The sequence below is a fragment of the Lissotriton helveticus genome, chromosome 7 (assembly GCF_964261635.1).
Source record: "Lissotriton helveticus chromosome 7, aLisHel1.1, whole genome shotgun sequence".
In the NCBI taxonomy this organism is placed as follows: Eukaryota; Metazoa; Chordata; class Amphibia; order Caudata; family Salamandridae; genus Lissotriton; species Lissotriton helveticus.
This window is the reverse complement of record NC_136068.1, coordinates 812262901-812284966: the sequence shown is the minus strand read 5'-3', so window position 1 is coordinate 812284966 and position 22066 is coordinate 812262901. Positions and strand designations below refer to the sequence as shown.

Genomic DNA, 22066 nt, shown 5'->3' with positions numbered 1-22066 from the left:
GAAATGCACACAGGAGCCATTCCCAAGATGGCGCCTACGTTGGGTCATGTAGCGTGACCTCGCTGCCCATGTCACAGAACAGGGACAGAGACTCTGTGATCAAGAGAGTCAACTAGCACATGAAGAGGTCTAATACGTGGATTCCAACTGAAGGTGGTGCAATGGTGTTACCTTTAGGCGAGTACCTTTAGCATTCAAGGTTGCGACATGCCAAACCCTTCCTGTTATTTACCCGCACGCACATAAGCAAGCAGAAAGTTCCAGCATGGCTCCGCAAGAAGTACTTGATGCTTTGTGAAAGCCCAGTTCCGCTTATTCCGCACACATGGTGTAGATTGAGGTTACTTCGCCATAGCCATGTGAAGCAGACACCATGGAGCTGGCTGAGAAGGGATCACTTTATCGTAAAATAAAACCCTGATCACAGGGAGCACAGCATTCCACGTCTCCTGGAGTGCTCCCTAGACAACATTCCATGAGCCACAAGCACACGCTATACATTCCAACCCAACATAGAACTTACGTTACCTTGTCTGTGTACTGGTCAATGGCTAGCTGTAGGTTTGAGACCATTTGTTGAACACAACCTGATCAATGTTATTTTAGCGACTTTAGAGATTGGACTATACACTGGTTAGATATGCTCAGTGCCAAACATGTTTTGACCTGCGCAGTCCATAGTTCTACCTAATTATTTGGGTCATACATAGACCGGTGGCAATCCGAATTGGCTTGTTATCAATGGCGCTATAGAAACCCCCCAGTTATTAGCAAGATATTGTTAAAGAATGTAGAAGTTGTGAAGGTGATGCAGCCCCTTGAGTACGTGGATTTTTAAAAATTGTTTTGCTGTCTATGTACCATATTACAGGACACAAGAAAAGGGAAACATTGAATGCTTGGACAGAATAGTCCTTTTTCTAAAACAATAGAATGTTTAGATATTTTGTGAAGTATTATCTGCAAACCTCATTTTGCTCTACTGCAGACAAAAATGGATGACAAAAGGGGAGCTGGAGAAAACTTTCAGCAGAGCATAAAATGCCAAAACAGTGACTGGATCTCTTAGAAACATGGGATACTGAGTTTGCAGAAGGCACAAGGGAGACAACAAGATAAGGAGGCCAATTTACAAAAGCATTTAGGAGTACATGAACTAGAACAACAGAAGTTCTACTTAAAAAAACTCCTACATATCTTTGTGAATTGTCCCTGAAATATCCAACTCCCTCTTAATAAAAGCGCTAAGAAGGCACAGTCTTTTCTGGTTGCACTAATTATACATGATTATTCCCTGAATATCGTTGTAGATGTTTTTGGGACCAATTCATGAAGGCATTTAGGATTACTTGACAAACTATTATATGAGTAGTATTGCATGTAATCATAAATGCCTTTTGTGATTTGTCACTTTGGTTCTTGCAGGTAAAAAAGTGGCTTGTGAAGACGAGGCTACAAAGCTTTTACGTTTGTGCTCATCCTCTGCTCATGCGCAGACATTCAACGCTATCTTTCCCTCACCTGAAAAATAACTTCTAAAGGATAAAAACAGAAAGTTTGAATCAAGTTCCTTGTAAAAATATGACTTCTAAAGGCAATAAAAAGTACTGCAATAGTAGTTTTACTATGTATTGGGAGCTCCTTTTTCCACGCAGTCTGGAATTCTAAAAAGTAGTTGCAAGTGATGTGGAAAACTGAGAAAGGAAGAAGACCTAAAGGCAAGGTATCTTCAGTCATTCATCTCACTGCATGAACAGCTGTGTTCGCACAGTCTACCGGTGATGCATATGAGGCAAGACGCCATGCAGCGCTTGCTTCTCAATTGTACCTTAACACATCTTGATTTTGGGACTGCAGCAAACACTGTTGTTTTGCTGAGGAGAAATTAAAGGGTTTTTGCAGAAAACAATGACTGGTTTAGTTTTTTGTCACTAGCCTACACACCATCATAAAAGAATTGCAGCCAAGATTGCGGTGCCCAAATTCTTGACGTCCAACCAAGGCCCTCTAGAATAGCAGCCCTTTTAGACCGTATAAAGGACAATGCACCTACATCAATACCATGATGTCAATTGATGAGTATAATACAACAAAACACCAGTACCTATTTGAATCATGGTCACTCCACAGAACACAGGTGTCACTAATGGTGTTACCAGTGTTTTTTGCTTTGCAAATGTATAATCTACTTTTTAGCGATGAAGCTGAGGACTGAGCTGTGCTTCCCATACAGGGTTCACCAACAAGTAGTGAACCTATGAGGAGACCCAAATGTGTGTGCAGGGGTGGGAATGGATGTGGTTGGAGGCTTCAGAGGTACCTGGTGGATGGCCAAGAAAGTCGTTTGGGGACTTAGCAGCCTGCTTTCTGGAATACATTTGATTTTTGTTGTTGTCATTGTTGGAATCAAATTACAGTTTGCATGTCTGAGAGCTCAGTAGGATACAAGCAAAGCCATTAACTTCAAAGAGAGTATAAAAGTAAAATTACAAAATAAAACAAACATTAGAAAATGCAGTGTGTCCCGTTTGCGTTCTTATTGAATGCCTGTATATGCCCATTGTCCTTTGTTCATCTTAAATTATGGGTGTTCCTTTATGTCACGACCAAGCCATAGTTTGAAATAAATATCACAATGTGTTAACCTCTAACCACCCGCGATGTGCAAGTAACCTGTACAGATGGGTCAGTGATATTGGTGTTCGTCAGCAGAGAGCAAAACCTGTCTTTAGCTAGATCCTAAAAAATTGGCAAAGCTAACAGGTCTAGTTTACATGATAAAAATTGTCAAAGCTAAAAGGTCTGACTTTACTACACATATGTTTGATATCACAGGCTCGAAAACAATGCTGATTGTATACATGAGCCCATTAAAGCCAGACACTTTGTCTTTACCAATACTTTTTGCAGTGGTTTAAACCATGAATCAAGCCAAGCATTATAAAGTTGGTTCATCCCTTTTTTAAGTATATGAAATCGTTAAAGCGTTTCTGTTTTTGTGACGGGTTTCTGTTATGTTGCAGAAAGTGCACAGCAAAGCAATAAACAAGAGTTATTTGTCACGTCTTCCAAAGCAGATGCAATATAAAGGAGCTGTAAGTCACGTTGTGCGCATCAGTTGCTGTTGCACTATTTGTTCCCAAATCAATGTTAAAGTAGATGTTTAGTTTGTCTTTGGAGGTAGTTTTATAGAACTGCTGTTTTTAGATAAGTTATTTGTTTGTTTAAACTGTTTCTCTGTGGAGCTTTAACCTTTTTGTTTTTTAACCATGTGTTTGGAATATAGAGATTATTTATATATGACAAACAAATGATATTTGCAGACTTTTATTCTTACCCTAGAGGGCTTATTCATGCAGTTTGCGTCCCATATGGTTTATCCTAATAGTAGGTCAGCTGATCCAGAGCGAGCGTTGTCCTCTCATATGATCTGTGCTTGCAGAATATTTAGAATACATATCAAATCAAGGAGCAATGCTAGCTCATTATTGCTTCACATTTTCAGAGGCTTTCCATCGGGCAACGTTGTTGATTGAAAGTGTTTGTTTTGGGGCATGGTTGGACTTGCATGGTTGGACTTGTGTCTAGTGATATCCTTTATTAAAAATAAAAAATAAAATAAAAACGTATCTATTCTACAGGACCATTGATCTTTAATTGGCCTGTTAGTGCCACCGTCTCCTATCGTCATATATGAGAGGGTCAATATAAATGTTTGCACTTTCAATTGCATATATAGCGCTTACTACGACAAGGTGCTGGATCACTTTATGCCAAGCAGCATGTTTTTCTGGATACCACGGTTAGTGGTTAGTCCATTATTATTGTTGACTGATGGCTACTGGGATTAGCCTTGTGTGCTCAAGCAAACCATTCTATGCGTTCACTCCAGTTTCTTTGTGATGTATTAACTTAATAGCGGTTAGTTGTGATCATTAGTATGAGGGGAGGGAGGTATGTGTGTTCATGCACATGGTTTGTGGGATTAATAAGTGAGTTGCAGAAATATAATAACCTAGATTAAAGCAAACATGCCTGTGACAGAGTAGGTTGTACTCTTAAAGAGGAGGTTTACAGATGTTGTGTGGGAAAGGGAGGACCACTTGAAGGAACAAACCTTGGAATAGCCAACAGGTCTCGACTTTGGGACCTTAGAAGTGTTTGGCCAACGCTATTGGCTTTGCTAATGTGCTAATGTGTTTAAGCTATGTTGTAGAGTAGTGTGGCTTGTGTGCAGCATGTTGCAAGGTTAAAATTAAGTGTTCTAAGCATTTTTGTTACTTTATCTACAATAAAGTTGATGTTGTATATAACTGAACGACCTTATTAAAAAAAATATATAAAAAAATTCTTTAGCGTGTGTTTTTTTTAATGTTGCCAACTTTTTCCTGCCTGTTCTAAAGTTGTTGTTGTTGTTGTTGTTGTTGTTGTTTTTTAGGAAGTGGGTAGATTTAAACAATGGGAGGGTAGAGCTTAGGAAATAGTATGTGAATTATAATATGATTAGCAGACGGATATAGGGGGGAATTAACATCAGATTTTTAGAGTACTATGGAGCAATATCAATTGCTGAAGTATGGAACAAATAAATAACATAGCACTTACTGACCCTTTTCTCCCCCTAGGTGCTTCCAATAGGGTCCTGACTTATCTAAGCACTAACCTACCAATATGAGATGACAAGATCAGTATATAACAAGAGGCAGTAGTTAATAGCACTACGAGGCCATAACAGTTACAGAAGTGCATTATGCAAAAACGGAATAACGTAGCAAGCAGTGCACTTTCACTCACCCCTTCTCTACTCCCTTAATACCATAAGCATTCTAAGCACTACACAAACAACTTGACAATGACATAAAGTTATGATAAAATGTGTGGCAGAATTCTGCTGTGCAAACACCAAATAACATAAGCAGTGTAATTTCATCCTTTCTCTACCCCTCAGCACGTCTAATAGGGCTATGAGCATTCTAAGCGCTACGATAGGTTGCTGTCGCATGGCAGACGTGCGCTATACAGTCATCAGGTCGAACCACACAACAAGACCAGTGCACGGTGGACTAACCGGCCCAGCCAGCAGCACTGCCAACAGTAGGACTATCCCAGCTTTTTGCCTGAAGTCTGTGTGCTTGGAGTGAAACACACTGTATCTCCTCCTGAGGAAGCGCCAAGTGCCTCTGCTCCCCCCGAGCTGGCTGGAGGCACTGTAGACCACTTTTATTCACTTGGAGGGGAAGTCGAGGCATCTGGGGTCGAAGAACAGAGGAAAGCGCCCCCTTCTTACCACCAGGCCTGACCCCTTAATAGTATAGTCCACATTTGTAAAGCGCACAATCACCCGTAAGGGTCTCTAGGCGCTGGGGGCCGTCGGGAAGATTAAGCGAGCTACTGCCCAGAGTCACATGGTGCTGGGCTAACCTGCCGCCGCAGCCGGGAATCGAACCGTGGTCCCCAGGTTCCAACGTCAGTCGCCCTGGCCGCGGCGCCACACCTCTTCCTAAGGCTTAAGGCTGCTATGTATTTCCAAAGGGGGGTGTCTGCTATGAGAAGATATTTTATTTGAGCGCACAAAATTTGCTCTGTACATCTTTGAGTTGGGGGGGTGTGGACTTGGAAGTGCTCGAGCAAAAGCAGCCACAGAAAGGGAGGGGCCAGATGTGGTGGGCAGAGATAGTTCATGGAGAAGAGGCCCTGACCAAGATGATCAGACACTGGGAGAAAGAAGACCATCCCCACAGATATACACACTCATAAATCGCACTATTGCACATACAAACACCTCAGATATACACACAGTATCACACGCATGCACATACAAACATAAGCACCACAGATAAACAGTCTCAAAGCACACGCATGCACATACAAACACAAGCACCCAAGTTGCAATCAAATTACATGTGCGATCACAAACACCAAATGCACACACAGCAAGGACCCGCATATCCCCGAAACAATTGTGCACATAAGAAACTACTGGCTGGCCTATATGCACATTCCTATTAAACAAGGATAAGATTGGAACAGGCAGTGAGCAGACGCAGAGCAAGGAGAAAGGTGGCAGCGGGCAGACAGGGAGAGGAGAAACGCTGAAAGTGTGAAGGGCAGTGGTAGCTAGATTGTTGGCTCTCTGGAAGGAGGAAGACTAGATTTCAGACATTGGGGGATTGTGTAGAGAAGCACTGGTAATATTTAGGGCAAAGAGACAGTGAGAAAGAGGTGAAGCTTGAGGAGACGGGAAGCATTACCATGTGTTTGCTGCTTGTTAAATGTGCTTTGAAGACTCCTCTCTGCATCGTGAACCACAGAGGTGGGAATCAGAGGCACCCTTGGAAGTTAACTAGAATGCTTTATTCCTTGCTGCTGGTTTCACATGAAAGAACTCAGAAAGGTGCTATTTAAAAGATCTGGGTTGGATGAGTGCAGAGAGGGACGGTCTCTTCCTGCATAACTCAGTGTGGCTACGATGCTGCTTTGCGAGAATCAGCCAAGCCCTTATTAATCTGCCACCTGCTACTGCTGCTCCTGGGTCCCGGCCACCTCCTATGTGATTCTGCGCAGTGGTGCCAATAACAACATGGCGTCAACTGCATCACCAATTGTGAGTGGGAGTCGGCAATTGGAAGGCAGCTGGGAGAGGGTACTGGACAGTAAAAAAAGTAAATAAAAAGAGTACAGTGGAAGCTCAGTGGCAGCCTTCTCATCTCTTATCGTTGTGAAGCCTAGAAGGGCTGTTGCTACGCACAGATCACATAGCGCCTAGCTAACCAATAGGGTAGGGTCTCGAGTGCAGAGGGAACTAGTTTTGCAGTAAACGGCGATCAGCAGTCCGTGACATCAGAAGAGTATGAGAGCGAAGTTTCAGTGTTTGTGAACCTTACAGCATGCCGGCAACGACCCGTGACTACAGAGACTGGAGTCTAGATGAGATTGGATTTTGATGTCTGGGATTCGTACACCGCGAGATTGATTAGCAATTGTACAGCGGGATTTGGGCTTTTCATAGTCGGGACTTTTGTTCCTAGTATTCTCTGTCCCATTGCTTAATTTATCCGGGTTGAGAATGGGTACTGAAATAAATGGCAGGCTAAAATTTGAGGTGGGCGAGCTCCCTGTGCAGAACAAAAGAAAGGTGCTCGGCCGCCATACTTAAAGATGAAGCGCGGAGCTAAATTGCGGTGTGCCGCCCGATCAAGGGAAACCTACAGGTGCAAATATGCATTATGCGAGTGGCGGTGTGACAAAGTAGTGTGCCGAAGCGTAACATACGTCCGATAGTGAAAGGATCCATGTACCAAGGGCAGTCTCCAGGGCGGTAACAAAACGGCCAAAAGGCGGTACATATTTACACTATTCACAAAACCAAAGCAAAGACCTTTCTGAAAAGCAGCCCAAACAACCAGAAGTGCAGGGCGTGTACAAAGCCCATAGATTGAGTACAGCATGTCTCATAGACCACGCATGCTCACTGCCTTGGCTTGACCTAAAAAGTGGAGGCGAAAAACTTAAGTTGTAACTAAAGGTCAGTTTTTTGTGCCAGATTCCAGGTATATGATTATAGTTATAGAGGATATTTTTTAGACTAGCATACAGTTTGAGGATGTCAAACTGTAGAAAATAAACATTTACAAGTGAAGATTGTGCGGTTATACATTTTTGATAGGCGTTAGAATCAGGCACACTATGTCCACTACTAAGCTACTGTTAGACCAACTGCACCAGGCAGGCCGGTTGATCAGCTCAAGGGTTGGACATTAAAAAAAAAAGCAATGGCGGTAAACTGCACTTTGAGAAAGCAGTAACCTCAACATCTTAGCAATGTTAGAAAATGTGTGAGCAGTTAATGTATACATTGAAAAGGAGATCCTGCAAATGCTGAACTGGATGTCTTCTGATGTTCATCTTCACGTTTGGCCCACAGTGTTAATTACAAACGAGAGTGGGATCCATCTGGTCTGTATTGGCACAAGATGGGGGTGGGGATGGGGGGCAGATAGTTTTCCACTCACTGGACATGTATTGCTTGCATTCCAGTAGCTGGAGGTTGGAGATGCAGACACTGGTGTGAGAAGGATAATGTAAACTTTGTTAGCAAAGAGCTGCTGATTTGGTATCCTAAAGCACTGCCCTTTGGATGAGGGGTGGAACTGTAGCTACTGTTGTGCAGGTTGAAGGGGGTCTTTTAGACTCTGGTCAGTGTTTTGTCTTCCTTGATCATGACTGTGAGTGCATGAAATCTCTCACCTCTTTGTGGCTCTGTTATGAGTGCACCAGGCTGGATACGATCCTGCTATGAGGGGCATCACTACACAAAGGCTGTATCTGGGGCGCAGCCTGTAGATGACTTTTGAAAGGAGAACCACCTCAAACCGGTTCTGAAGGATGAGACCGTAGATGCGCTATCTCTGCATGTCAAGTAGAAATTTTGGTTTTATATCATATGCTGATTGTTTAATGCACAATTGTTCATAGGAGGTTAGAGACAAAGAATAATTTGCAAAAGCTATTTCTCTCCCAACCAAGGAGAAATTAGTTGGTCAGAGTATTGATCTGGTATGTATATTGCGTTTTGTTAGGAGGCCCAAGTACACTTTTGTGACTAGAACAGGGATAAATGCGTTGGAACACAATTCTTGACTGTGCCGTATAAGTACACCTAATTTCTGCCCCTGCAGTTGGCGGAAGTCCCATACAAAGCAAAAAAAGAAAGCCAGCCACTGAGGTCACCAAACGGCTGCTTACTATTTCTGCCCCATTGTAGTCACCCTTTCCGAGGAGGTGAGCTGCAGGCAGCGATCCAACTGGGTCAGTCTTGATGCACACATTTAATGTCAAATGAGAGAACTGAGGCATGAGGCGCCAGTTATTTTCCGAAAATCACATAATCTGCTAATGTTGGGAAAAGGGACTCAATCCAGATCTCCAGCGTCCGAGGTATAAAATGGAACCCAATTATAGAATAGGTGCACTTGTAAATGATAGAATAAGACGGGGAGCAAATAATGAATATGGCTACTTCTAGGTTTGGTAGAGTACGCCTAACTCTGAGGATGTACGCCACTCACATCTGGTACTGGCGCAACGCATTTCTTCAACCGACTAGGGCACAAAAAAGCAGTGATCAAGAATAGACACACAAGAGGACTACTATCATAGCACCTCAAGCTATTTCCTGCTTTTACTGGTAAACCAACTCTCGATTCTGTTTTTTTTCTCTATCCCTCATCTGGTACTGGCTAAGATCCTTTCATTGGTAGGATGTGGCAAAGATAAAACAGCAGGCAGATCTGATCTCCAAACACCGTGTACCTTGGGATGAGCCTACTCATCCCCCACATACAGACGACCACTGCTTGTTTAGGCTGTCTTGACTCGGGTCCTGGCGCCAGTGTTCTCAGACATTCAAGTTGATGCAGTCACCCACTAAGACTGTGCTAGTGACATTGAATAAATATATGGAATATAGTAACACTAATAATGGGAAAATGAGACCCTAAGATCAGCAATCCGAACACATGAAACAGCGTATTTATGAAGAGGTCATAATAACAATAGCTACTTTTTGTATAGTATTTTACTTTTAAACGTATGTTACTGTTTTTGAAAACTTCGAAAGAAGAGAGACCCTTAAATCACCACTAACCGGGACATTAGGGATGGAGCATAGTCACCCACACGTTTTCCTTACAAGAAAGGAGTGAAAGTAATATTCTAATTGTTTTATTGTGGACAGGACTTTTAGTTCTAAAAGCAAGGTCACCTTTCTTGGATGCTATATGAAGCATAGTTGACTTGATGGAGGATGTTGGAGAAGCTGTAATAAACAGCTGTACCTCATTACTAAAAGAATTGGTAGCTATTTATGTTGAATGGGATAACTGGTGGTTCTTCATATTGAATGGGACAGTCGTTTATCTTTTCCTGTGCCTGAGATTATGTGTTAAAAGCTTCACCAAAGCCAGCATGCATGCAGACAGAATAGTGTTCATGGTCATTTCAGCAGTGTCAATGATGTTCTAGGACATCATCAATTTTAATGAGCTGCTACATTGCCCAGTTTGGGCATACACCTAACCTCATGGGTATTGGAGCAAGGAGGTTTATCAAAACACACCAATAGCCCCTAACCCATGAAGGCATTGGCTTGAGAAAATCTGCGGTAGATACACCATTACATCTTTTTGTTGTGGAACTTTTACCACCTTGTATCTGTGCCAGGACAAAGGCTAACTTATCGGGAAGACTGCCGCCCCCACAATAGACAATACAGAGAGTTACCTGATGTCATCTTACCGGACAAGTGGTCCAGGTTGTGCCTTTTTTAAACCATCAAAAGGACATGGGCTAGATAAGGAGTACTGACTTTGGTAAAGGAACTAAGGATTTCCCCATTCTGCAGGTGCAGTGGATGCTCAAACGCCCTGGCTACAATTAATTCGTAAACCTTTGTTGGTCACAGGTCCTTGCACCTACCAATTTCAGACATACTCTTGCCGTCTAAGTCCCCCGAATGAGGTCTATTACTGGAGGGAATGTGCAAAAATAATCTTAAGTGCATAAGCATTCGTCCTTTTAGTTGTGCTAGCGTACTTCGAAGGAGAAAGCAGATGAAACGCCAGCAGTGGCAGTATAGACAGTGAATTTAGGCGGGCCATCAATCTGTCAACAATCAACAAAGCGTTGGGGACAGTTGCTCATGTTTTTCCAAATGCAGGTCTCATCAATTTCTTCTTGTTTACACATATTCCCACTTGTTGGCCTGGTGCCCTACTTGTAGGTGAAAAATAGTTTTGGTGTAAAACAATCACAAAATATTTACATGTTCTCTATCGAGAACACAGATCGGTATTCATGTTTTTGTAGATGATGCATAGCACTGTGAGAAAGGTAGAGGTTGTGGGGGCAGGGTTGGTTAGCTGTTGGCAAGCTCACTGTGCTGCAAAAATGTCTGCATTGCATATTTTTACTGTTAGCTGATTGCATTCGTGGGTACTAATGATCCTCAAGTGTTTTATAATTAGATAATGGTGGTGGCCCTAACATTGGGAACTTCAGGAGGAAGTAAAGCAGTAGTGATGCAATTCCATGGAAGAACCCAGAAAGGCGTTTGGTGCAAGCCATGGGAACAACCACTATAGGCACAAAGCTAAATGAAACTGGATATCCACCTTCTCTCTTGAGATCATGAAATGTGGCAGGCGCAGCCAGTCTACTAAATAGCAACCATATACAAAAAAACTCCTAAGACCAGATTTCCAATGCTCAATACAGCACTACTGTAAGATCCAAAAGAACAGGATACAGTAACTACGGATTGAGAAGATTCACCATACCCTGCAGGATGGACAAAATTACAGAAGAGATACAAATCATTAGAAAAGTACGGCAGCTCCACCACTCACAAGAGGTCCATGAAGACTAAACTAGCTTCAGGCAATTCATAGCAAGCAAGGGTTAGGAGCCAACTTGTCTCTGCTGGGGTCCCTCAGAATGGATTAATTCGGAGACTCAATCAATCAATCAATCATAGCATTTGTAGAGCGCACTACTCACCCGGAGGGTCTCAAGGCACTAGGGGGGGGGTCCGCTACTGCTCGAACAGCCAGGTCTTGAGCTGCTTCCTGAAGGCGAGGTGGTCCTGGGTCAGGCGGAGGTGGGTCGGGAGGGAGTTCCAGGTCTTGGCGGCCAGGTAGGAGAAGGATCTATCTCCTGTGGTGGCTCTTCGGATGCGGGTGACGGCGGCGAGGGCATGGCCGGTCGATCGAAGCTGGCGTGTGGGAGCGTAGAAGTTGAGGCGGCTGTTAAGGTATCCTGGGCCTTGGTTGTGGAGGGCCTTGTGTGCGTGGGTGAGGAGACGGAAGGTGATTCTCTTGTTGACCGGGAGCCAGTGCAGATCTCTCAGGTGTCTGGAGATGTGGCTGCGACGGGGGATGTCCAGGATGCGTCGAGCTGAGGCGTTCTGGATCCGCTGGAGTCTCTTCTGGAGTTTGGCGGTGGTTCCGGCGTAGAGGGAGTTGCCGTAGTCCAGACGGCTGGTGACGAGGGCCTGGGTGACCGTCTTCCTGGTCTCGGTGGGGATCCACCGGAAGATCTTACGTAGCATGCGCAGGATGTTGAAACATGACGAGGAGATGGCGTTGACTTGTCTGGTCATGGAGAGGAGGAGTCCAGGATGAAGCCCAGGTTGCGTGCGTGGTCTGTCGGTTTGGGTGCGCTGCCTAGGGCGGGGGGCCACCAGGAGTCGTCCCAGGCGGAGGGTGAAGATCCCAGGATGAGGACTTCCGTCTTGTCTGAGTTCAGTTTCAGGCGGCTGCTCATCATCCACTTGGCTACGTCTGTCATCCCTTCGTGCAGGTTGGCTCTGGCGGTGGCGGGGTCGTTGGTGAGGGAGAGGATCAGCTGGGTGTCGTCGGCGTAGGAGATGATGTTGAGGTTGTGTTGGCGTGCGATGGCTGCGAGGGGGCTCATGTAGACGTTGAAGAGGGTTGGGCTGAGCGAGGAGCCTTGAGGAACGCCGCAGATGACTTCGGTGGCTTCTGATTTGAACGGGGGGAGGCGGACTCTCTGTGTCCTTCCGGCGAGGAACGAGGTGATCCATTCTAGTGCCTTCTCCTGGATTCCGACGTTGCTGAGGCGCTGCACTAGGGTGCGGTGGCAGACCGTGTCGAAGGCCGCGGAGAGGTCTAGGAGGATGAGGGCCGCTGTTTCTCCGTTGTCGAGCAGGGCTTGGATGTCATCGGTAGCTGCGATCAGGGCGGTCTCGGTGCTGTGGTTGGCCCTTAAGCCAGACTGCGAGGGGTCGAGGGATCCGTTCGTCTCAAGGAAGGCGGCCAGCTGCTTGTTGACGGTCTTCTCGATGACTTTTGCAGGAAACGGGAGCAGCGAGATGGGGCGGTAGTTCTAGACTAGACTAGACTAGACTAGAAGGCTACCGAGGAACTTCCCACACCAGGATCATGTTGCAGCTGCATTCCATGTGGATCTTCTAAAATCTTTACAAGTCAACTCATTACTTCCTGATGTGGCAGGAAGAACAACAATGGTGACAGAAGATGCTTTTCTTACAGTTTTGGGTGATAACACAGGCACAGTACTGAAAAGGATTTATTCTGGATCATTGTGGCCATAAGGGCCAACACATTACCAGTGTACTTACATTTCAGCATGCTGAAAGACCTTGCGTGTAGTGGGCTGTGTTACAAAAATAGTAAGAACTGTTGTTGGTCATTGAGAAGCAGATTTAGCTTGTCAGTTGTCTCCATAGACATAAACCGGACAAGAGCTCTGGCAGATGTTAAAACTGTTGTTCTGCTTGGCGCATGTCATTTTGTGACTAGTATAGAGACCAGGCCAAGAAAACACACAGCTGGGAGTGCCGTTCTCTTAAGTGAAGCAGTATAGCACAGCCTTGGGGCATGCAATCACAAAAGGCTTTTGATAACCGGAAATAAATGGTGAAAAGAGGGGGCCAGACTTGGGGCCTGGTTTACATCTTGGTGGACAGGTTACTCCGTTCAAATGGATATACCGACAGTCGAAATATAAATCCCACTATGGGATTTTTTTTTGGTGAACAGGATCTCTGTCACCATTGTGACGGAGTAACCCGGCCGCCAAGATCTAAACCAGGCCCTTATCAAAGTTTTACAAGAATCAGCCCATACAGCAGGCATTACAATACTATCACGTGGTAGAGGGGTCAATGAAAAGCAGGTACAGTTCAACTTCTGTATATGCTACAAAAATGTCATTACATCCCGGAAGAAGCCAGGAGCACATACAACTACAGACCTGACTCTCCTGCATGCCCCCTTCAGTTGGAGAAAGCACTTATAGGAGGATGTGTGCCAGCAAGGGCTCTAAGGTAGAAGAAAACAAAATCCTAGACTGACTAGGGTACTCTTAAATGGACCAGGAAAATTAAGAACTGCTCTTGAACTCATGTCAAAGATATAGTAAAATGGACCATACACCTATTCATTTAGATTAATTTAGCCCTTTTAGGGATTAAACGCTTTATTTACATAAATGCCTTTATGATTAAAATGAATTCCCCTTGCTTACTGATAAAGGACATTTAATTCAGTAGATTGCTTCTCAAAGTTAAACTAAATTACCTGTATGCTTTATAGATGTAATGCTAAAAGTAACTCGATTTCTTTCAATTTCCTTTCCAGTGTGAAGTAATGAGGGTGACTTATAATTGTGTTTAATACTGAATTACTGTCATTTATTTTTTAGGTCTCGGCTAGCGTTGCTGCGCAGCTTGCTCTGCGAGATTTAATGTTTTTGAGGAGTTTCAGTAAAGGGCTTTAAGCCCCGCCCCTCTTTTCCATTGGCTGGCATCATCGTTTATGCTAAACGGTGGCCAGCCATTGGAAAAGTACTTTGTATGTTGCCTCCCCTTGGCTTTTTAGGCGGCCCACTTGGACGGGCTCGCCTGCTTTCCTTGGGTCATAAAAGGTTTCTTATCTTTATGAGGCCATGTGTTTCAAACACATGGCCCCATAAAGACAAGAGAGTTCAGCAAGCTTTTGCACGTACTGTCATGCGCGTCTTCTCTTTCCCTCTCCTCCCTCCTCCACCCCCACCCCACTCTCTCTGCTGTTCCTCCCCCTCCCTCCAGTGCTGTGTGGGGCGCGACAGCTTTTTTTTTTCTTTTTACAGAAATACGTTTGTGTATAACTTTACTCCCTCCAGTTTTTCCATCTCACTTCAAGCCCTGCCCGTGGGCTATATCCCTCAGGTGACTGTACTCCAGGCGGCCATCTTCCGCTCTTCAGGGTGTTCTGTGTCCCTCCGGCTCTGCGGATTCTGCTTCGCTATCGCTCAGAGGGGCTGTGTAACTGGCGAGGGGGCTTGTGGGCGGGAAGTTTCCTACCCTCTTCTTTGGTTAGGGGTGTTTTAGAGGTGGGGGAGCCAGTACATTAACAGCTAGAGCTTGAGTAAGAGCTCTGGCTTGGCTCCAGGATCCCGAAGCCGAGCCGAACCTTGAAAATGTTTTGCATGTAAACCAGGCAACAAGTATTGTAATACGGGGGAGGTAACTCTTCTTAACGGGGCTGCCATATTCTTTTACCGGGGACATGACTGGGAGCTCTGTGCGGGCTGCTCCAATTGTAAAGGTGGCTGGGGCTGCACTTGTCTGCTGAACTTTTAATGGGTACTATATAGAGTTCCCTGCCGGGCTGCCGCGAGTTCTCATCTTCGATTGGTGATGTGTTTTTTTAGTTAGTTCCCTGCAGGGCTGCGACCCTTCGTGTGGAGGCAGCAATGACACTTATCTGCGTGTCTGATACCTGCCAGTATTGCCAGTGGCAGTCTTGTTCCGGGAGCCTGCTGCCACGCAGGGTGTCAGTGGCGCGCACAGCTGCTTATCTTGGGTGTCACCGTCTCTCGCTGCTCGCGCGTCCAGCATGGCTCACCTCTTCAAAGCGACCCCCTGGTACCTCGCCCTGTGGATGGCGTCCTGCTTCCTGCTGCACGTAAGTCCAGTCGCCAGAGCTCCCCTGCCTCCGTTCATTTCACCTCAACCCCCCTCCTCCATTCATTTCTCCCCACATCCTCCCTGTCGAAATGAAGAACCCTGAGGCACCCTGGCTTCCTACCTGAAGAAGATACCTGTCCACCAGTTGAACTTTATCCCTCATTGAGGGACCCTCGTGGGCGTTTCATCGCAGGGGTTCTCTGTGCTTGAGGGGTTCTGCGACTCCTCATCCAAAGGTGTTGCTGCTCCTCTATGGGGTTCCATGCCCCCCGGGGAGGGGAGTGGGGGACGGGGGCTTTCTTTCGATCTTCCGCTTTATTTCCTATGTGGGTACCCGTGAGCCTCTAGATTTTAAAGAACATGACTGAGAATCCAAGAAAACACTTGTGGAGTAGGTTTTCAATAAATAATTAAAAGTATGGCTGCGGGTGCAAAACATAATTGTGACTTGGAGGAACAAGCCTCCAAGACTCGAATGTCTTTTCTTTCTCAAACTCATTAGATATGTGAACAGCATCTGTGGGAGGAGAAATGGTTAGCTTTGGAAACTCCGAAAATCATATAGTGTTAATGTGTGGTGCACTGGAAATGAACTGAGGAGGGAACCAGAGTAGAATCTGTTTCTGTGATTGATATGGATGATTTAATTTTGTTCGACTCATTTTTCATTTCATCATAGAAATTCATTTTCAGCTATTTAACAGAAACGAATACTTTTTCAGGTTTAATTTATATTGTGTATGCATGCAGCCCCAGCGACCTCCGAACAATTTAGGAGTCAGTCAGGAGAACAATGTAATGGCATTGCAGTTTGGTCCCTTTAAGCAGTTTTTGTTATTACTGCTGGAAATGCTAAATTTGTGCCGTAAAGTTTTGTTGAAAGGAAATCAGAGCAACTAAATTCAAAGTGTTTGCTTTCAGCTTAATGGGCATTTTTCATATTGATTGCCAATGAAACAAGCATTTAAAATGCAATAGGTTTCGCCTTTTATTAAGTTAAAGTCGTTTGCTTTGCTATACAATACCATTAGCAAAGCAAATGGCTTTAACTTAATCAAAAGTGAGACCTATTGCATTTTCAATGCTTGTTCTGCATAGGTCGTCAAACTAGGGATTTCCAACTTTACAGACGACTTACTTCTCTTCCCACAATGTCATGAGTGCTTACTGCTCTGCTGATAAATAATCCAAAAAGTAACAAGCAATTAGCAGTGGTTTACGGTAGTAAAAATAAACATACCCCTAACAATGAGAGCAGTCAGCTGGAATGTGCTCCTGGGGAAATATTTGAAATTCAATTTAATAAAAAAGATGAACCTCCCCGGTGGCCTGAGCCTACGTTTACAAAGATCTGCGTACATTAACATGTCACGCAACGAGGAGACCATTGGGCCAAACTACCCTCTCAGAGCTCCGAGATAGGCCTCAGGCATATGCTTTTATTTGATGTCTTCCACTCCCTCAGTGATGGGTTTCCTATTCTGAGTTCGATGTGTTGGCTGGGGGAAGGAGAGTCCTTGGAGGCAGTGGGGAAGTCTAAGATGAGGGCTGGCTAAGAAGCGTGGGGGGGAGGGGGTTGGGGAGCGGTCACACGCTGTCAATGATTCAATATTTGAAACCTTTATCCGAATTTTTGAGAAAGCCAAATGCTCAAAGTTTATGTTTAATTTACAGGCAAGTAGTTGTATTATAATTAGAATATTTTGTGCCATGTAACAAAAGGCTGCACATTAGTAATGCTATTATTGTTTTCTGAAAAAACAATACGTGTTAGTATAATACATTTTTATTGCAGTTCCATAAAGGCAAGGAGAGGAAGGTACTTATGAATCATAAAAAGATAACTTTGTATGATGGGCTTTAAGGGACATGTCTGTAGGCAGAGGTGGAATATTGTGATGAGAGGGAATCAGTCTGTGTCTAATGAAGATTTGATACATTGTGGGTGAAGACTGAGTGTTTGGCCAGTGGACTAGTTGTCAAGTGTCCAGGCATGCCACAGGTAAGTGGCTACCTATCCAAGTCCCCCACTCCTAGTTTCAGCCAGGGAGAAAATCTCATCCACCCCTCTCAACTTTCAGAATTGTATGACTGTGTCCTTGGCCTTCTCAGCTACCACCTTTCCTTTTAGGATGCAAAGCAATTTCGTCTACTATTTATTTATTTTGAACTGTTTTTAGAAATTTTTTAAAGTTGTAATATCACACGTTATACATAGGTTCCACATATATAGTCAATTGGAGCACATTAAGATTGCTTTAGTACAGAAGAGTACACGAGGGAGATCCCCCACTGAAAATGTATACGAATGGGTATTAACTCCAAATTTAAAAATGGTACCCACAGAAAAAAATCATTTTACAATTGTTTATTCATCTCAATATAGAAATAAATTTTTTTTGTATAAATATTTTTTGTGCATTGATATAAATAACTACACTCATGTACTTTGAATAAATAATCACATAATGATATATACAATTTAACAAAAAAACACAAGAGCCCTAAAGTAAATAATACAAAAACTGTAAAAACTATACGAATGACCACCTCAACTACACATAAGATAAAACAATATAAACATCCACACATTCTAGAGAAAAAAATACAGAACAAACAACTTACAATGTACAAAAAATACATTAAATGTGCACCACATCTAACAAACAAAAAGACAAAGGTGAAAGCTCCGACGCGCGTTTCGGAAATGCCAATGTTTATGACTTCATTCATCAGGGCGCAGACTTCCTCAATCTAAATGGTGGGCATTCTATGACCGTCAACATTCATAATACATTTTCCATAATGAAGAAACAGGGCTCTAAAAAACGTCTAGACATAGGTGGAAAACAGGGAACGTGGAACAGATATGGAACATCAATTCAGAAGACGGTATAAAGATTTCAACACCAGGGCATCAAAATACGTCTGGACCAGAATAATCCAGGTGCCTAAGAACAGGACCGCATTTGAAGCATGTTGGAGGGGAAGATAGTTGGTCCAATCAAATATATGTGATATCGATGTAGTTAAGATAGAGATTGCTGGGGCGTGGCCTGAGGCGTCAAGATGTAGGTCGCTCTCTAAGAGTGCTCCAGACCTCTCCGTCATCCGCCTCACATCCTGCCAGCATCGGCACCCATCTGTAATCCCTACCTACCTGCAGAGGATCCCCGAAATGGTGGCGCCGATCTCATGAGCCTGTAATGTTGGTGCGGAGCCTTTGAGGCCGTCTGGAGCCCGAGGCCCACAGCGGCCTCCCATTCCTGCTGCGGTGGCGTCCTGCTGGCGGTGCTGAGGCACCTCATGTGTGTCGTGCGAGCGGCGGCCGTAAGACCTGCGGCGGCCGGGCGCCCCTGGGCTGCATCTGGTGTCCTGGCCTTGAGCTGGTTCCTGTGATCGGCGGGTGGGATCAGCCCGAAGGAGCTCCGGGAGCCCTGCCGCCCACAGAGCTGGTGGTGGCGGCCCAAGGCCTAAATGCCTTCCACCTCTGTTGTTCGGCCAGCGAGTCTAGCTGGCGCCCAGGGAGCAATATCGGCAGCGGTGAGGAGTCATTCTGCCAGGCTAGACCTCCGGCTTTGAGCTTCATCTACGGATTCCTCCGGTGAGTGGGCGGGAACCGGCTGTCTGCTCGGGGCAGCGACGTGTGTGGTAACGCGTGATCCCCTCCGGGCCTGGCTCGGTGGGATATTTCTCATCCCCTCCCCGCTTTGAGGCTGATTCGGGGGCCGGTGTGCTCCGGTGCGCTGGGAGGGCCTTCTCCCACCGACGCCGCTGTGTGGAGGGCGGCAAGGCCTGCAACGCGGCCTGCTGTGTAGGCGGTGCTGGGCCTGCTTACTTCCTGCGCCTGTGGCCTACTCTACAAAGCCGACCTCCTGCCGGGCCTGAAGGTGGCTCCATCCTCCGGTGAGTGGGGCAGGGGACCGGCTGTCTTGTCGGGCAGCGGTGGGCATGGGGGAAATGCATGCTCCCCCTTCTTCTCTCCCGCTCCGGCGCACTGCAGAGGCTTTCCTCCCATCTGGACTGTGGTGTGGGCATCCATGAGGCCTGGAGCACCGCCTGCTGTGTCGGTGGGCCTGGGCCTGTCATACCCCTGTACCCCGGGGCCCGTCCTTAATGAGCAAGTGACTTCGGCCCTCTTATTGGGTGGCGGTCGGGTGCCCCGCTGCGGACAATCCCTGGGCGCAAGGGCTGGATCTCCGGGCTCACATATTAGCTGGGTGCCGGCGTGTGGCCGAGGCCTCCACCCATCTTTGTTGCCGGGGGGAAGACTACAGGGTTTGGTGCGCTGGTGGGGCCGATCCGACTGCACTCTTGCAGCCCAGTGCTCCATATTCACGAGTGGATAACCTTGGCCACCGTATCGGGTGGCCGTGGGGGGCATCGTTGTGGGCACCCCCATGGGCCCGTGTTCAAGACCGGCCGGTCTACTGGTGGCGACCTGGTGCCACACTTGTGCTGCGGGGGTGCCATAACCTGCGGCGGAGCACCTGGCGGCCATGGGGCGGGGTCCACACGTCCCGGGGCCTTGCCGGAGGTTGATAATCTGTTGCTTTCCCACTGCCTCCGGACTTGCGGATTGTGCTACCGGTGCCTCGATTCTCCGCTGTGCTGGGTCCCCCAGCGGCCTACTCTCCACGCGGTCCCTGGGTAACTACTACCTAATTATCTCGTGCCCCGGTGGGTCTTGGCCTTCGGGCAGAGTTTCCGTGATTGCTAGTTCCCCCCACACGTGGTCCTTGAAACCCAACCAACGACTGGAACTATCACCAGCTATGGGGATCGACCGGGCCCCTAAATCCACACCGGCTCCCACGCAGACGAAAATGGACCAAAAATTGCACGTCGTAACAACCTCTACCTGGTGGGGTTTCCTGAGGGGGTTGAGACGGGCCAGGTGGCTACCTTTGAGGCCTGGTTTACATCGTGGATGCCTAAAGACACCCTTTCATCATGGTTTGTGGTTGAGAGAGCCCACCGATCCCTTGCACCCAAGCCACCCTTGGAGCTCCACCTCGCCCCATCATCCTGACAGTTCTGAACTTCAAAGACTGGGATGCCATCCTGCGAGCGGCACTTGCTACAGGTCTCCTCAAGTTCCAAAGCCATACCATTATGGTATTCCCGAAATACACTAGGGAGGTGCAAGAACTCCGGCGCTGCTACACGGACGTTAAAAAGAAGCTACGGGCCTTGGACCTACTCTACCAGCTCCAGTTCCCTGCATGCCTGCGAGTCATCTTTCAGAATAAAACACAGTTCTTTGATTCACCCCAGGCAGCGTGGACTTGGCTGACAGGAGAACGTCCCCGCCGCCAGAGGCGTGATCCATCTCCGGGACCACGGGCTCCCAGCCCAAGGGGCCGAGGTCACCGGGACGTCAACGCCAATCCCACACGCAATCTCGTAGGGACGCCAATCTCCGGCAACAGCACCCAGATCCTCGAGCGTGGCGGCTTATGGACTTCGAGGCTCTTCCAGCCAATCGGGCTCTCCGCCTCGCACCAGGCACCGTTCTACCGAGGACTTACCCGGACCATCTTCCTCGCCAGCCCGGGTGGGCTCACCCAGACTTGACTCAGATCTTTCTCGCACTCCTACGCTCTGAGGGCCTGCTGGGCTAGGTATGTTGCCCATCGACCACCGGGATGGAACACTCCCCCGGCGGGGCTCTTTGACACTGGTAGACTTCTAAGTTCACTTACCTTGTTTTAATGCCGATCCATTGCCTAGCTGTCCTTCTGGAGGGTTCCTCCTCGTAACCAATACGAGCGTTGTAGTTGGGTATTGTTAAAATTGGGGGTCGACAGATGCTTCTGTTCTCGAAGTGTAGGGTGGTGGTGGGGGAAGGAGGGAGGTTTGGGATGGTTTTTTCCCTATGTTGTTTTTCTTGCTTTATTGTTTCAGCTACCAGTGATTGACACATGCTTCGTTTACAAGGGCTGGATATGTCCTCACTGCAAGCGATTACCCATACATTTGCGGGCTCCCACGCGCATTCACGCACCCCTGTAGGATTGCACGTCCCAGACCCAGGTACCGCCTGCCATGACCGCTATTAATACACCTAGGGCTTCTCGACATGTGTTGTCATGGAACGTCAATGGTCTCTTGGACTGGCATAAGCTCACAGCGGTCCTGCGCTATGCGCAACGCCTTCACATAGACATCCTCATGCTTCAAGAATCGCACCTCCTGGTTAATTGTTGTACCTTCCTGGCTCGCTAGGGGTACGATAGAGTACGGCACTCCGGCTTCTCCAGGGGCTCCCGTGGGGTGGCTATCCTCCTGAAACGCACTCTACCCTTTGACCTCTCCCAGGTGATCCACGACCCTTAAGGCTCATCCGTGACAGTTTGTGGCTCATTAGCTGGCTCCCCCCTCAATCTCATGTCTGTATATGCCCCCCCCCTTGATGCTCACACCCACACTTACACATAATGCGGCTCTGCTGAACACTCTGCCTCTGGGCACCACTGTTGGGTGTAGTGGTATTGTAATTCTGTTTGTTAGGCATGTGTATTCACGTCATGTTAAGAATGTATTAACGTCATTTGTAGAATGTATTCCTTTGAT

At 46.5% G+C, this 22066-nt stretch overlaps 1 protein-coding gene and 1 long non-coding RNA gene across 3 annotated transcripts in view; one reads left to right on the top strand and one right to left on the bottom strand.

Moving 5' to 3' along the window:
* Positions 1–22066, top strand: part of PCBD2 (pterin-4 alpha-carbinolamine dehydratase 2) — a 530788-nt gene that overhangs the window by 41869 nt on the left and 466853 nt on the right. The window lies entirely within an intron of this gene.
* LOC144769225 (uncharacterized) overlaps positions 1–22066 on the bottom strand; it is a 341045-nt gene that overhangs the window by 258631 nt on the left and 60348 nt on the right. The gene's annotated exons all lie outside the window — the stretch shown is intronic.